Source organism: Caretta caretta, chromosome 25 (genome assembly GCF_965140235.1).
Source record: "Caretta caretta isolate rCarCar2 chromosome 25, rCarCar1.hap1, whole genome shotgun sequence".
NCBI classification, from domain to species: Eukaryota; Metazoa; Chordata; order Testudines; family Cheloniidae; genus Caretta; species Caretta caretta.
The window spans coordinates 6,925,609-6,940,602 of record NC_134230.1 but is presented as its reverse complement, the minus strand read 5'-3'; the positions used below and the strand labels follow the sequence as shown (position 1 = coordinate 6,940,602).

Sequence of the window (14,994 nt, the reverse complement as noted above, 5' to 3'; positions counted from 1 at the left end):
GGCATCGCCCCCGATGGCACCAGGGCCCCGTGCTGGGACCTTGCGGGATGGAATGTGGCATTGCTCTGATGGCACCACTGCCCTTGTGCCAGGATGTGGTAGAATGGGACATGGCATCCATGGCTTGACTTTGCAGCACCTGGATGCTTCGCACATTGGACTGCACATTGCCTAATACAATAAGCCCTGATCCTGGGGTCTCCCTTGATGTTACTGTTATATATGTGATAATGACTAATACATGTGAATCAGCAGCACTTCTGTCACCCCCTCCTCTCCCTGGTAGAGTCAGTCAGTTTCCGCTGTTGTTTGTGTGGGGTTTTAATTCAGCAGCAGAGGAGAGGAAAATCTTTTTAACTAGAGGGTCACGCTTCTGTGCCTGTGCATGCCGTGTCCATTGCACGCCCTAGGAGTTCTCAGCATCCCTCCATTCCCCCCATGAGCACCCTGTGTGCCACCCTCCCAGTCCCCTCTATTTCAGGGACTCCTTGCAACCCTCCCACCCACCTCCTCATTCCAGCAGCATTCTGTGCCTCTCCGTATTCCCCCTTCTCTCTATGTCAGTGTCCCCTCTTTCTAACTCCCCCTTCCAAGGATTCTCTGTGCCCCCATTCCCATCTTTGCTCCATTGTCCCATGCCCCTCTCCATTCTCCTTATTTTGGTTCTTTCTGGGAGAGAAGGCTTTCAAGGTGCCAACATTTTAAACCAGGCCAGATCAGAGCTGAGGGATGTTGTTATGCTGAAAGGCATTAATTTCTGCCATGAGCTGGCTCTTTGATCTACAGACAAAGGTGGTAAAAGCAGACACTCTGTTAACCAGATGGCAGGGGCTCTGTGTGTGCCCCATTTCCCACCCACCCCAGTTTTCACCACCATAAACAGGTTTCTGACCATTGATACCATTCCTAGACATTTTAGCATTAATCGGATGCAGCATTCAAAAATTATCATAGTACCGGCACACAGAACAATGCAGTCAAGTTATCGGATTACCAACATACAAACAGAGCAATGCAGTCAAGTGGAGTATTAGACCTCACTTTGCATCTGCACAAATAGGGAAATGTGATTGGGAAATGGATGGGGAAGAGAGGCAGTGAGGAGCAGTTGTGGAACCTGCAAGTATTTTACAGCATAGTTGAAACTGACTAGATTTGAAATTGATGCTCCCCCTTCCAATTTGAATCAGCAGCTCTGTGACCAACACCCTTAGGTTCCAAAGTTCTTTTCTCTACATTCTTTAAAATTCAGCCATGGTGTAAGTGAATGCAACAGCATTCCAGTCAATAGAAGTTTGTCCCCTCACATCAGGGCTGAACCGCGGTGAGGAAGTCATGCAAATGCCGGTGTCAGGCTGGCTTGGTCAATCTAATTGGTGATGTTAGGATGTTCGGTTTCTAAAGAGCCACTAACAATCCCTTAGGAAAGCTTTGTTGTCTAAAAGGAGCTCTTCAAAGAAATTAGCCCCGAGACACACTTTCGCTTTGGATTTCAAGGGGGGATCTCAGACCACATTCGAAAGAACCCACTCTGAAAAGCCTAGTGTAGACAAGGCAGCAAAAACATTAACATGTTACACCACTCGAAAGTCTAAGCTCCCAACCATTTGACCTATTTATCATGTGTTAAAACAGTGGTTCTCAACCTTTCCAGGCCACTGTACCCCTTTCAGGAGCCTGATTTGTCTTGTGTACCCCAAATTTCACCTCTCTTAAAAACTTGGGCTTTGGCTTCAGCCCCGTGTGGCTTTCTGCCCTGGGCCCCAGCAAGTCTAAGACTGGCCTTGGTGACCCCATTAAAATGAGAACTGCTGAATAGTATATAGAGCGCTATAAACATGTCAGGTTTCAGAGTAACAGCCGTGTTAGTCTGTATTCGCAAAAAGAAAAGGAGTACTTGTGGTACCTTAGAGACTAACCAATTTATTTGAGCATAAGCTTTCGTGAGCTACAGCTCACTTCATCGGATGTGTACTGTGGAAGATCTTTTTATACACACAAAGCATGAAAAAATGGGTGTTTACCACTACAAAAGGTTTTCACTCCCCCCACCCCACTCTTCTGCTGGTAATAGCTTATCTAAAGTGATCACTCTCCTTACAATGTGTATGATAATCAAGGTGGGCCATTTCCAGCACAAATCCAGGGTTTAACAAGAACCTCTGAGGGGGGTTGGGGGGTAGGAAAAAAAGAAGGGGAAATCGGTTACCTTGCATAATGACTTAGCCACTCCGAATCTCTATTCAAGCCTAAGTTAATTGTATCCAATTTGCAAATGAATTCCAATTCAACAGTCTCTTGCTGGAGTCTGGTTTTGAAGTTTTTTTGTTGTAATATTGCAACTTTCATGTCTGTAATCGCGTGACCAGAGAGATTGAAGTGTTCTCCGATTGGTTTTTGAATGTTATAATTCCTGACATCTGATTTGTGTCCATTTACTCTTTTACGTAGAGACTGTCCAGTTTGACCAATGTACATGGCAGAGGGGCATTGCTGGCACATGATGGCATATATCACTTTGGTGGATGTGCAGGTGAACGAGCCTCTGATAGTGTGGCTGATGTGATTAGGCCCTATGATGGTGTCCCCTGAATAGATATGTGGGCACAGTTGGCAACGGGCTTTGTTGCAAGGATAGGTTCCTGGGTTAGTGGTTCTGTTGTGTGGTATGTGGTTGCTGGTGAGTATTTGCTTCAGGTTGGGGGGCTGTCTGTAGGCAAGGACTGGCCTGTCTCCCAAGATTTGTGAGAGTGTTGGGTCATCCTTCAGGATAGGTTGTAGATCCTTAATAATGCGTTGGAGGGGTTTTAGTTGGGGGCTGAAGGTGACGGCTAGTGGCGTTCTGTTATTTTCTTTGTTAGGCCTGTCCTGTAGTAGGTGACTTCTGGGAACTCTTCTGGCTCTATCAATCTGTTTCTTCACTTCCGCAGGTGGGGATTGTAGTTGTAAGAATGCTTGATAGAGATCTTGTAGGTGTTTGTCTCTGTCTGAGGGATTGGAGCAAATGCAGTTGTATCGCAGAGCTTGGCTGTAGACAATGGATCCTGTGGTGTGGTCAGGGTGAAAGCTGGAGGCATGTAGGTAGGAATAGCGGTCAGTAGGTTTCCGGTATAGGGTGGTGTTTATGTGACCATCGTTTATTAGCACTGTAGTATCCAGGAAGTGGATCTCTTGTGTGAACTGGACCAGACTGAGGTTGATGGTGGGATGGAAATTGTTGAAATCATGGTGGAATTCCTCAAGGGCTTCTTTTCCATGGGTCCAGAAGATGAAGATGTCATCAATATAGCGCAAGTAGAGTAGGGGCGTTAGGGGACGAGAGCTGAGGAAGCATTGTTCTTAGTCAGCCATAAAAATGTTGGCATACTGTGGGGCCATGCGGAAACCCATAGCAGTGCCGCTGATTTGAAGGTATACATTGTCCCCAAATGTAAAATAGTTATGGGTAAGGACAAAGTCACAAAGTTCAGCCACCAGGTTAGCCGTGACATTATTGGGGATAGTGTTCTTGACGGCTTGTAGTCCATCTTTGTGTGGAATGTTGGTGTAGAGGGCTTTTACATCCATAGTGGCCAGGATGGTGTTATCAGGAAGATCACCTGGATTTGTGCTGGAAATGGCCCAACTTGATTATCATACACATTGCAAGGAGAGTGATCACTTTAGATAAGCTATTACCAGCAGGAGAGTGGGGTGGGGGGAGTGAAAACCTTTTGTAGTGGTAAACACACATTTTTTCACGCTTTGTGTGTATAAAAAGATCTTCTATACTTTCCACAGTACACATCCGATGAAGTGAGCTGTAGCTCACGAAAGCTTATGCTCAAATAAATTGGTTAGTCTCTAAGGTGCCACAAGTACTCCTTTTCTTTTTATAAACATGTCAGTGTCTGTGAAATTTTAGGTTTCAGAGTAGCAGCTGTGTTAGTCTGTATTCGCAAAAAGAAAAGGAGTACTTGTGGCACCTTAGAGACTAACCAATTTATTTGAGCATAAGCTTTTGTGAGCTACAGCTCACTTCATCTGATGCATTCAGTGGAAAATACAGTGAGGAGATTTATATACACACAGAACATGAAAAAATGGGTGTTATCACTTAAGATGAGCTATTACCGGGGGGGGGGGGGCGGAGGGGACCTTTTGTAGTGATAATCAAGGTGGGCCATTTCCAGCAGTTAACAGGAACATCTGAGGAACAGTGAGGGGTGGAGGGTGGGGAAATAAACATGGGGAAATAGTTTTACTTTGTTTTTCTTTTTGTGAAATTTTAGTTTGTACTGACTTCACTAGTGCTTTTCATGTAGCCTGTTGTAAAACTAGGCAAATATCTAGATGACTTGACATACCCCTGGAAGACCTCTGCATATTCCCATGGTTACACATACCCCTGGTTGAGAACCACTGTGTTAAAATGTACACCACCTTGCCTATGCTACACTTCTAATATGTTAGCTAGAACAGGTTAGATAGCACATTTTAACAATGCACCTTTAAATCCTAGTCTAGATTCTAGACAAACCCAAAGTGGCCTTTGGGCTACACCCTGCCCTCCTAGGGAACTGAGCCAAAACAATCCTCTTCCCCACTCTCCCTTTTATTCTTAACCCACATAGGCCCAGAACTTTACAGTCAATTATTACCGGTTGTTGTTGGCATCTTCTTTTTTGCTCATGTAACAGCACCACCTAGTGGTAGAGTTCTCCTCCTCTGTTGCCCTGACACACAGGATCTAGTAGTTCTGTGTTATTGGCATCATTTCTTCAACTTTGGCTGCACTTTTCCCCTCACCTTTTTATTTACACATTCCCCATCCGTGGCCCCACAAAGTCGTGGGATTTCCTGGTTAACCTCCTCCTAGCCCTAGCTAAAACAGCCATCTATAAAACCAGAGAGAAGAGGTTGGCCAATGAAGCATCCTGCGACTGTAGGGCCATTTTCCGATCCTCAGTACATTCACTTATCCGGGTGGAGTTCCTCTGGGTGGCGTCCACCGACTCCCTTGATGCCTTCGAGGAGCGGTGGGCGCTGTCCGAGGTTCTCTGCTCGGTGACCCCCGTCCGGTTCCCTCCGTCTGACCCTTTGATTGAGGGGAAGAGCAAGAGACCCCAGACCCAGCCATTGCCGCTGTGGATACCATCATCACAGTCACTTAGGAGGGGTCCTATCACACGTGGGTGTACGTTCCCCCCCCAAACTGCCCATCCCGCAGCTGTGCCCATCTTGTCAGGCACTCTCAGGAGAGGAATAATCGGTGACACTGGGCATGGCACTAGGTAACTCGAGGGGGTGGAAGACCACGAGTGTCGAGGAAGCCCCCCCGCTCTAGGCCACCAGGTAACTCAGGAGGGTGGAAGACCACGAGTGTCGAGGAAGCCCCCCCCCCCCCCGCTCTGGGCCCAGGCTAGCCTGAACACTTCTCCCTCCTGAAGGCTGCTGTGTTATACCTTGCAATTGCTTTTGTTTTGTTGCATAGTTTTGTTTTTTTCCTTTTTGGTGATTCTTTGTAAGTGTTATGCAAATAAAATTCTTTTCTGCTTCAAAAAAAAATAATTGTTTCAACCAAATACAACGTATGAGTCTCACCTGGGATGACAAAGCAGTTGCTGTTGAACATTACGAAATACATCACCCCTGCCTCCTCTCAAGGAGAATACTTCTCATGCATCACAGCCAATCCCTGCTTGACCAAAGGAGCAGATCCTCAGACCAGCCCATTGCACTGAAGCCTCCAATATGGCAGTGTGGAAGTTTTTTATTCAGGAGATGGGTGCATCCTGATTTTCATGGTATTTCACAGAGGGCAGGGTTAGAGTTGTCTGGCTATGACCTTGGTGACTCTGGTTGATTTCATGGGGGGTATAGTATAAGAAGATGGAGTAGGTAGATATATAGCTTTATATTACGTTGTTCTGGTGGTTTTGACTCAAATGGAAGAAGAGCAGTGTGAGTTCCTGCCCTCCCCCGTAAGGGCCCTATGAGGGGTGCTCTGCTTCTGCAAAGCTGCATGCCCACTTCCTCCTCAAGCACCACTCTGACATGGCCTAGCTACCAAACAACAGAAGTGTCACCCTGTGGGATGACTGTCCCACTCCCATTTCACAAAATGTGGCTGGACAGCACAGGGCAGCAGGAAGATGGTGTCACACACACAGGTGCCTGGGCATGGTAGGGGATGCGCTGACCTTGCAAAGGCACCTGCATACACCACCCTCCCCCTCCCTGTAAATGCTGGGACGTGGCTAGACCCTACATGGAATCTCTTCTGCTCCCAGTGCAGGAGTGCCTCCTCTTCTGCGGGGACATGGCAGGACCACACAGGGTTTGTGTGACTCGACTCAGTTCCACACTAATGCTTTGTACATTTGACGGTACTTTGTGTCTCGTCAGTGTCACTGTTTCCCCCCCCCCCCCCCCCCCCCCCCCGAGACAGTCACTTCCTCTTGATATTGGGAGCTTTTCCGTACAGCAACTGGGGGGAAGAGAAACATTTCTAAAACAGGCAGGTGGGATTGTAAAGGGGGCAAAAGAGGGAGCCGTCAGAACCCGCAGCTACTGTTTGCAGTGGACTAGATTTGACATAGACTCTGGTCCCTTTAACTGTGAATCAGTCATTGGTCCTTCTGGTCCAACAGCCTTTTCCATCTCTCCGCAGCTCCCTAATATTGGGTCCAATTCAGCCCAACTGTAAGTGCGCTCAGCTCCACTGAAGTCAGTAGAACCGTCCCCCCTTTCACCAGGGCTGTTGGCCCCTTGAGAGTGTGTCTCTTTCCCTTCCTTTTCTCTCTTTACAATACTTGTGTTGCTGGGAGGCTGCCAGCTGGCTATGCTGCTGCCAGTGTTTGTTTTCTGTGGTGGCAACATGACGTACTCTCCAGGGGTGAGGAAGTCACGAGGATGCCAGTGCCAGGCTTAGTTGGCCGATCTAATTGATGGGCACTCCGCCTGTTAACAAGAAGGACGATCCCAAAGCAGCTTGTTACAAATGAAACATCCTATCAGCTGTGGAAGATGCTTCATCTAAAAGAAGCTCTTCAAAGAAACGATCCCCTCGTGCCTCATAATAACCCATTTATCTTAGAGTTCTGCCTTCAGTATTGTCCTTTCAGGATACTGGGCTGAGAAAGCGCTGGCCTCCCCAACCCATTATGTCCCGTTTTCAACTCTCATGAGCCCAGGACTTCCCAATAACTCATGGCAGGCTGCTGGCAGGTCACCTCTTTTCCACTTAGAATGGCACCATCTAGTATAGAGATCTGCCCTGGCCTCTGATTTTATTTTCTCTCAGCCTTGTCTTCATTATGAGAGGGGGGGAAAGGTGTGTTTTTAACAGGTGTTAACCAATGGCAACACCCTAGAGAAGACTAGGAAGGCAGTTGTGGTTTAAATGTGTTAGCTGGTGTTAGGGTGACCAGACAGCAAATGTGAAAAATCGGGACAGGGATTGGGGGTAGTAGGTGCCTATATAAGAAAAAGACCCAAAAATCAGGCCTGTCCCTATCAAATCAGGACGTCTGGTCACCCTAGTTGGTGTGGTGTATTGAAAACTTGTTAAAATAAGTTGTCACTTTAAATTCTAAGGGGTTTCCTGCTCCTGCTTGCAGATGAGGGGGCTCCTAGAGAAGAGTGCAAATCTGCTCCTCAGCAGTGAGTCTGCAAAAGAGCCAGTCTGGTGCAAAGTGGGGTGAGTTGTGCTCCTCTGCTTTAGGGAGCAGCCTGCTTTGACTAGCTCTGTATTTGCTTGGTGCGTATTAGATTTCTGGATTCTAGGAAATAAAGTTCAACCTTCCAGCAAGGACATTTCTGTTTTGTTTCTAGCTCTGTGCATATGCTGTGAATGTAACAGCTGGTATAGGTTTATCTTGCCCTGCTAGGCCCTGTTAAAACTACAACTGCCTTTTCTTTACCAGGATATTAACATTAAAAATACCCCTTTTCTCTTTAGCGTAGGCATGGTCTCACTAGGGCCGGCTCCAGGCACCAGCGTTCCAAGCAGGTGCGCGGGGCGGCGGTCAGAAAGGGGCGGCAGCTTCTCCCTTCCGCCGGCCGCAGCGGCAATTCAGCGGCAGCTTCTCTTTCTCCTGCCGGCCGCAATTCGGCGGCGACGGGTTTTTTTCACAGCTTGCGGCGGCAAAAACAGCAGAGCCAGCCCTGGGCCTCACACCTACACACACCACCTGAATGGCCAATGTTGTCATCACTCATTCAGCCAAATACAACCAAATCTCCAGAGAGCAGCTATAGGCTCCCTCTGCAGCCTTTTTCTGCTGCCAGCTTCCTGGCTTTGTACCAGCCCTGCCTATTCCTTCTCAGCTGGTCTCCAGCATCAGTCCAGGGTTACCGAATTCCCCTCAGCTGTGGTCTATTTCAGGGCCTAGGGGTAGCAAAATCATTAATCCGCCACTGGTGAACACCCATCACACTTGATCAGTTTCTAAGCAGCATAAAACTTTTAAGTACTTCCTAATTAGCTCCTGTATTCCTTGATGGGTATACTGTAAACCTTTATGTACAGTTGGGGGCCAGGAAGAGTAAGGTGTAGTGCAGCCTTATTCTATAGAGACCGAGGCCCCCATCCTACAAACACTTATACACATGCTTGATTTCACCGCGGTTAGTTGTTCCACGGATGTCAGTGGGAGTACTTGTGCTAGTAAAGTTAAGCATGTGAGTGTCTGCAGAATCAGGGCCCTAGATAGATTCCACAACAGGAACACCCCAGCTTTTTCTAAGTAAATATTACCTAGCATGCCAATATGGCACCTGGGTGGGAAAAGCTCCCCTATGGTCTTGTGCCTTCAATTATTCTTTGATTATACAGATTTGATTAAGGGAGGAAGGGAGTTTAGTGGTTCATGCACTGGGAATCGGGAGACATGGGCTGCAGCATGGTCTGGGGAATGAAGGGAATCAGGAGACCTGACTCTGCTACTGACTTGCTGTTTGACCGTAGCCAGGTCACTTAACCTATATGTTCATCAGTTTCTCCATGTGTAAAATGGGAATTATAATACATACTCACTTTTATAAAGAGCTTTGAGATACTCTGATGGAAAGTGCCATCTAAGTATCAGTCACCATGATATGCCTAATCTATTAGATCAGTGTTCAGCTGTGTTTGTTTAATTTTGGAAGGCATGTGGAAGTTACCTGTTACTCCGGGACTGTCAAAAGATTCCTCACTGGGAGACCCATGTACTTGCAGTGTGGAACTGCCTCTGCCACTGTTCAATTTTATTTGGCTCTCCAGGGAGGAGATATCTGCTTGTTTAAAAATAGCCCCTTACCAATATCAGATGGGTTAAGTGAGATATCTACAGCTCAGAAGAGATCTGGTCTGTGGGTTGAGGAGGGAGAGAAAAAGCCCATTGGCAGTTGGTCTGTAATTTGGAAGGGTCAGTACTTTAAGGAAACAGCACCTTAGTTCCCCATTATTCTCAAAGCAATGGAAACCTGATTCCCAAGACAACACCTGTGCAGCTGCATAATGTGGAGTCAAACACTGTAGCTAGTGAGAATATTTAGCCTTCCGTATCATTCAAAGTGCTATGCAGACATTGACCAAGGAATCGTCACAACCCCGCATCAGAGAAAAATATCGTTATCTCCGTTTCACAGCCCAGGAAGCTGAGCTATAGAGGAACTTTCGGGCCTTGGTCCCCAGAGAGAATCCTGGTCGGAGATGTGATTAGAGCTGAGACGTTCCTCCCTCCTTGTTTTGTGTTCACACCACTAGACTGTGCTTGATAACAAACAAAGAGATGGACAGTTCCACGAGCAGGGATGAAATTGGTGGCCCTGCAGGCTAAGACTATAGCGTAATCCTGTCTCGTGCGCTGGGATGGAACGAAGCCGATCACTGCTGACGTTAGGGAAGAATTTTTTCTCCTTGTTCAGCATTGCGCAATCAGGCTGCTGTCTAAGGTGACTTTTATGCCCTCCTCTATAACATCAAACATTGACCACAGTCCTAGGGACACACAGCAGGACTTGGACTGTTGGCCTGGTTGGGGGTGGCAAATGGACCAAATTCCACACTGGTGCAGGCAAGCACTGCTCTACTGAATTCAGTGAAGAAAAACCAGCAGCCCAGCCCCGTGACTTAGCGATATTGTTCTGCAGTGGCCCCAGGGAGAGGGGAGTAGGGCAATTCTTACTGTTCTTTATTATTTGTATTATGGTAGCACCTATGCAGCTAAGGGTCAGTTGAGGATGGGGCTCCATTGTGCCAGGCGCTGGCCAGACAGAGTACTAGAGAGTCCCTTCCCTGGAGAGTTTCCATCCAAAACAGACCAGACCCAAGGAGGGAAGGGGGGGTAACAGACAAGCAGAGCAACAGGTGTAAATGTCACTGAGTGCTGCGTGTTTTGTTTAATCCTTCAGAAGGACTTTCATGGGTGCAGGGAGATTTGCTAGATGAGGAGACAAGGGAGGGAGCGGGGCCATAGAAACGGGTAGGGGAGATGAGGGATGGAGCATGCAGGGCAGGTGGGGATTGGAGCTAGCAGCTAGTCAGCACAGGGGAGAGAATGCCCCACTCTTTTTTGCTCCCTGGTGCTGAGGGTGCTGCAGAAGAGAAAGCCCTGGGGATGTGGGGGGGAGGGGGGACACGACAACTCTTATTGCTCAATAGGGACTCCTCTGGCTGACTGAGATGCATCTTGCCCACCTTGGCCAGAGGCTTGTGGTACTAATGCAGGTGGGAAGGTGCCTCGAAACCACAGAGTCATAGCAGGCTGGGGAGGAAAGAGCCGTTTGATCCCCCTTGCAAAAATGCCATGCCAGTTTCCCAGCCCAAGCACCCAGCCCCTCACCTGTCCTTGATCGGGAGATGCTAAGGAAGAAACACCCCTCCCAGGTGAGCAGGGGAGGGTGAGAAAGAAATGTGCAAGGCTGTTTTAGATCAGCCCCATCCCCTTGCAATACAGAGACTTGTCTCTCCTACCTATTAATTTTTTAGGGTTCCCCCAGGTATAAGGAGTATTTTCTGGCCTGCTCTCAGTCTTCCTGTATGTTTAATTGCCAGCATAATTGCCCAAGTCCTGTTTCCCAAAGGGTTAATTGCCCAAGTCCCAGTTCCCCAAAGTTACCTTTTTTTTCCGCCCTCTGTTTGCCTTCCAGTGTGTGGCCCACAAAGGGTTAAGCGAGCCGCCCTGAAATGAAAGCTGCTGCTGCATATTTCAAGGAGGCTCTACCTGGGGAGTGGAGAGTTGCCTTCTTCCTGGTAGGGGAGCACCAGGGAGTCGTCTCTATGTGTGGCTGAATCCCAGTGACTTTCTCTGTTGCTGAGGAGCAAACACCTCCCACTCCCCAAAGGTGAGTGTTTAATGCGGTGAAACTGTGGCTTTGATTTAACTGGGTTGTGGTGGAGGGAGAGGGAATCCCTCGGTGCTAGCCCACAGCTGAAAAACAATGTACTTTTTGACTTGGAAAAAGTACAGTTTGACCCATTTTGTCTGCACACCTCCCTGGAAGCCAGGAGAGGCAATAGAAGGGCCTTTCAGACCCTGCTGTAGTGTTTCCAAGGGACGGATGTGTCCAGAAGTACTTAAAGCTCCCTTGGAATGAGGGAGCAATGTTAAAAAATTCCTATTTACTTTTATAGGTGCTTCTTAAAGAATCAGCCTTCAAGTGCTAAACTGAGGGAGGGCAGCTCTAGAACTGAATTTTGCAGTTGGAACCCATCTCTAATGGCAATTTTGTAAAGGAAACTCACTGTTAGGGGGCTTATTTCTTCACCCGCTTACTTCCCTGGTCCTTCTCGCATGAACAGAGAGCAACGATACCCGAAGTCCAAAGGTGCAAACAATTCGATGTTTATTGGGGTGAACTTCCAGCAAGCATGATTCCCATTTCCTTCCTTAGTGTCCCCCTTCCCAGCTCTGACACCACAGAGCCTTACCTGTGTCCCTGTTCCCATTTCCGCCCCTTAGCAAAACATAATTCCAATTCCCCCCCTTACTTCCTGATTGATTACAGACTATATTGTAAAACTTGAGTTCAGCTTAGCTATACTTTAACCAATCATTTTACTGAAATTTAACTAACCAATCTTAACATATTGTAACATGATTATTTAACCAATTATATCCCACCACCTTAATTAGTTTACACCCAGCAAAATTAATTATACAGCAGACAGAAACAATCACAGAACCAGACAGAGACCATGCCAATAAACAATAGCAAAGTGGGAACTATAATGACAAAACAATACAGAAGTGAGTATTTCACATCCCAGCTATTGATAAGTGAGTTCTTGCCAGACAGGATGCTATCAAACTAAGTTTCCTTTTGCATTTTCTAGGCACTTCCCTTTCTCTGGAGGCGAAAGGCACTATCAGGACAGGATTGTATCCTAACAGCCCAATAGCACCTTATTTCAATGTGACTAGTTTGGAACGTGAGGATGTGACCGGTCGCTTCCCAGCTTATGGCAGCCTCTGCTGTTTAGCCAAAGGCCTTAGCCTGAGAACAGGGCCTCAGACTGTCACAGTAAGAGAAGCCCCTTATACCAGCAGACAGTGATTTTGATTCTTTTTTTATACCTCTAGAACTAGCTAAGTGATAAGAATAAACCTAAATTCTTAGAGTATAGGCCTTTATAGACCGGCCTGAATATCTTATATCCTAACACTCACCTTTCACTCTTGTCAGCTCTACATGATTTGCTGTGGCCAGTGACTTTAACACAGAGCTGAGCCTAGAGCCTGGAAACAGAAAGTTAAAATCAATTAAACTCCCCAGCATTTCATTTCAAATATGAGCTCTGAAGTGTTAGGCTGACTTCCCCAAAGCCTGACTGATTTCACTCATCTAAACTCCATCACACTGGTGTGTCTCAGGGGCCCTCCCCTGCACCCGGCAGCGAAGCAAACAGCTCTTTGCTGTAGCCACAAAGTAGCTTGCTTGGATGTAAACAGTGTCTCTGATGACCCTGAAGCATGTTGCTGAGCAGAGTGAGGCATAAGTAGGTGAACTGCAGACAACAAAGGCGCTTTGACGAAAAACAAGTTTTAAGAAATTCTAGGCAGCTTTATGTAGTTACTCTGGATTTATACAAGTGTAACTTAGAGCCAAATCTGCATATGTGACAGGATACACTCTCGGGGCCAAATCTATGCTGCAAATAAAACTAAGTCAGAGGATCTGATTATACCACTGTTTCCATCTGTAGCACAGATGGGACCTGATCTGAATTTAAGCCCTGGGGAAACGTCCTAAAAGCTTTTGTGTCCTTGCATGTTTGTTCAGCCACATCTCTGCTGGGAAGTAGGAAAGGAAAGGAAAAGACAAAACCGCTATTTGTAGTGCGCCCAGTGCGGTATATACAAACCAGGGGCCAAGCTCCCTGCCTCAGAGCTCCCAGCCTAAGACTCCAGTCCTGCAATCACATCATTCCTGTGGAGCCCTCCTGGATTGCTAGGGCCTGACTCAGAAACTGGTGGGAAAGGCATCATGAGTCGGTGGATTTTAAGAGACACTCTTAGACCAGACCCTCCCTGCCTCTAGTTTCCCCACAACTGTGGTTGTTTAGACTGTGAGCTGTCAGGGTCTGCTCAGTCGGTGCTTAAAGCACAATGACAAAATACTGGGCTGTTGCTGTCTCCTTCCTTCTGTAGTAGCCCTGTGCCATGGGCTGCAATGGGAGTCAGGCTCATAGGTGCTGGAACTAGGGCGGCCGGGGAAGGGGAGCTGCCCTGGCTTGAAGTGGTTCCATCACATACAGGGTTTACAGATTGGTTCAATAGCTCTCAGCACCCTCACTGTACAAACTGTTCCAGCCCCCCAGCCAGGCTAGGGCTATGGTCAGTGTTTTCGAGATACTGCTTGATTTAGCAGGCTGAGAGTGTGGGGGTGATTTCTGCAATGAAACCTGCCAAACTAGCTTCTCTGGCTGTTTGATTGGGTGTCTTCTCTCCCTCAGCATGGGCACACCCACCACAGCTAGGCTCGTGTTTAAGTGCCCCAAGGGTGGAGCAAAATTCCATCAAGGCAGAAGCAAACCTGTGCAGGCACTTGAATTGCTCCTGGAATCTTGCTCCTCAGAGTGCAAAAGTGGGGAGGATCAAGGGGAATTGCAGGGGAGGGGCTGCAGATCCTTTCCCAAGGGCCCTGGCAGAGCAGTGGGGGTGGGGAGGCCAAGGCTGGACTAGTGGAGGGGGCTGCAGGTCATTAGTAAGGGGTAGTGCTTTGAGGTAAACGTGTGCTTACTAGAGCTAGCAATCTGGCTGTCGCCTCTTCTGAGTCCCCCACTTGGACACTCCCATGTGCAGTGATAGTAGAGAGCCCTTTCCTGGGGACTGCATGTGTGTTCCCCTCTGGGCCTCCCTTCCTCAAAACCACTCGGTTTATCTTTGCACTAAGCCTCTCAGAACTCCCTGTGCTGGGCAGCCAATAAAGGAGAGAGCTGGGGCTAGGGGCAATAGAAACTGCTCCTCACCTTGGGCAATGTCGCAGGGTGGAGAATTCAGGACGGCTCTGATTGCCTCCCTGATGCCAGTAAAACTAGCCTGTTTTAACGCCCACTGTCCCGCCCTGCAGAGGAGTTTCGGGTCAAAGACTGCAGCCAGTTCAGACCTAGGCTAGGAGCCTGTTGATTGCATCTGCTTCAGCAGGTGTCTAAGCAGCTGGGCTCAGTCACTGAGCTATCTTTCCCTGTGCCACTCCCCACTGTGCTCTCTTTCTGGTTCCAAGAAAAGGAGGACTTGTGGCACCTTAGAGACTAACCAATTTATTTGTAGCTCACGAAAGCTTATGCTCAAATAAATTGGTTAGTCTCTAAGGTGCCACAAGTCCTCCTTTTCTTCCTGCAAATACAGACTAACACAGCTGTTGCCAGCACACAGTGCCAGAGGCGAGCAACAGCGGTGGCGGGCGGGGGGGGGGGGGGGGGGTTCGCTACCCAGTATGCTTCACCCAATAATCGCAACGGGGTGGAGAAGCAGAAAAGTTTATTTGAAGCTTCAAAAAGGTACAGGGAGATTAGAATCTCAA

The 14,994-nt window shown here is 47.8% G+C and overlaps 1 protein-coding gene across 2 annotated transcripts in view; it reads left to right on the top strand.

The window, feature by feature from the left end:
- Window positions 1-11,215: 11,215 nt before the first annotated feature.
- TJP3 (tight junction protein 3) overlaps window positions 11,216-14,994 on the top strand; it is a 59,587-nt gene continuing 55,808 nt past the window's right edge. The window contains exons 1-2 of one of the 2 annotated variants that reach the window (XM_075123164.1): window positions 11,216-11,313; window positions 12,305-12,350. The gene's annotated coding sequence lies outside the window, so the exon portion shown is untranslated. The remainder of the gene's footprint in view (window positions 11,314-12,304; window positions 12,351-14,994) is intronic. The other variant, XM_048831140.2, reaches the window with a different exon arrangement.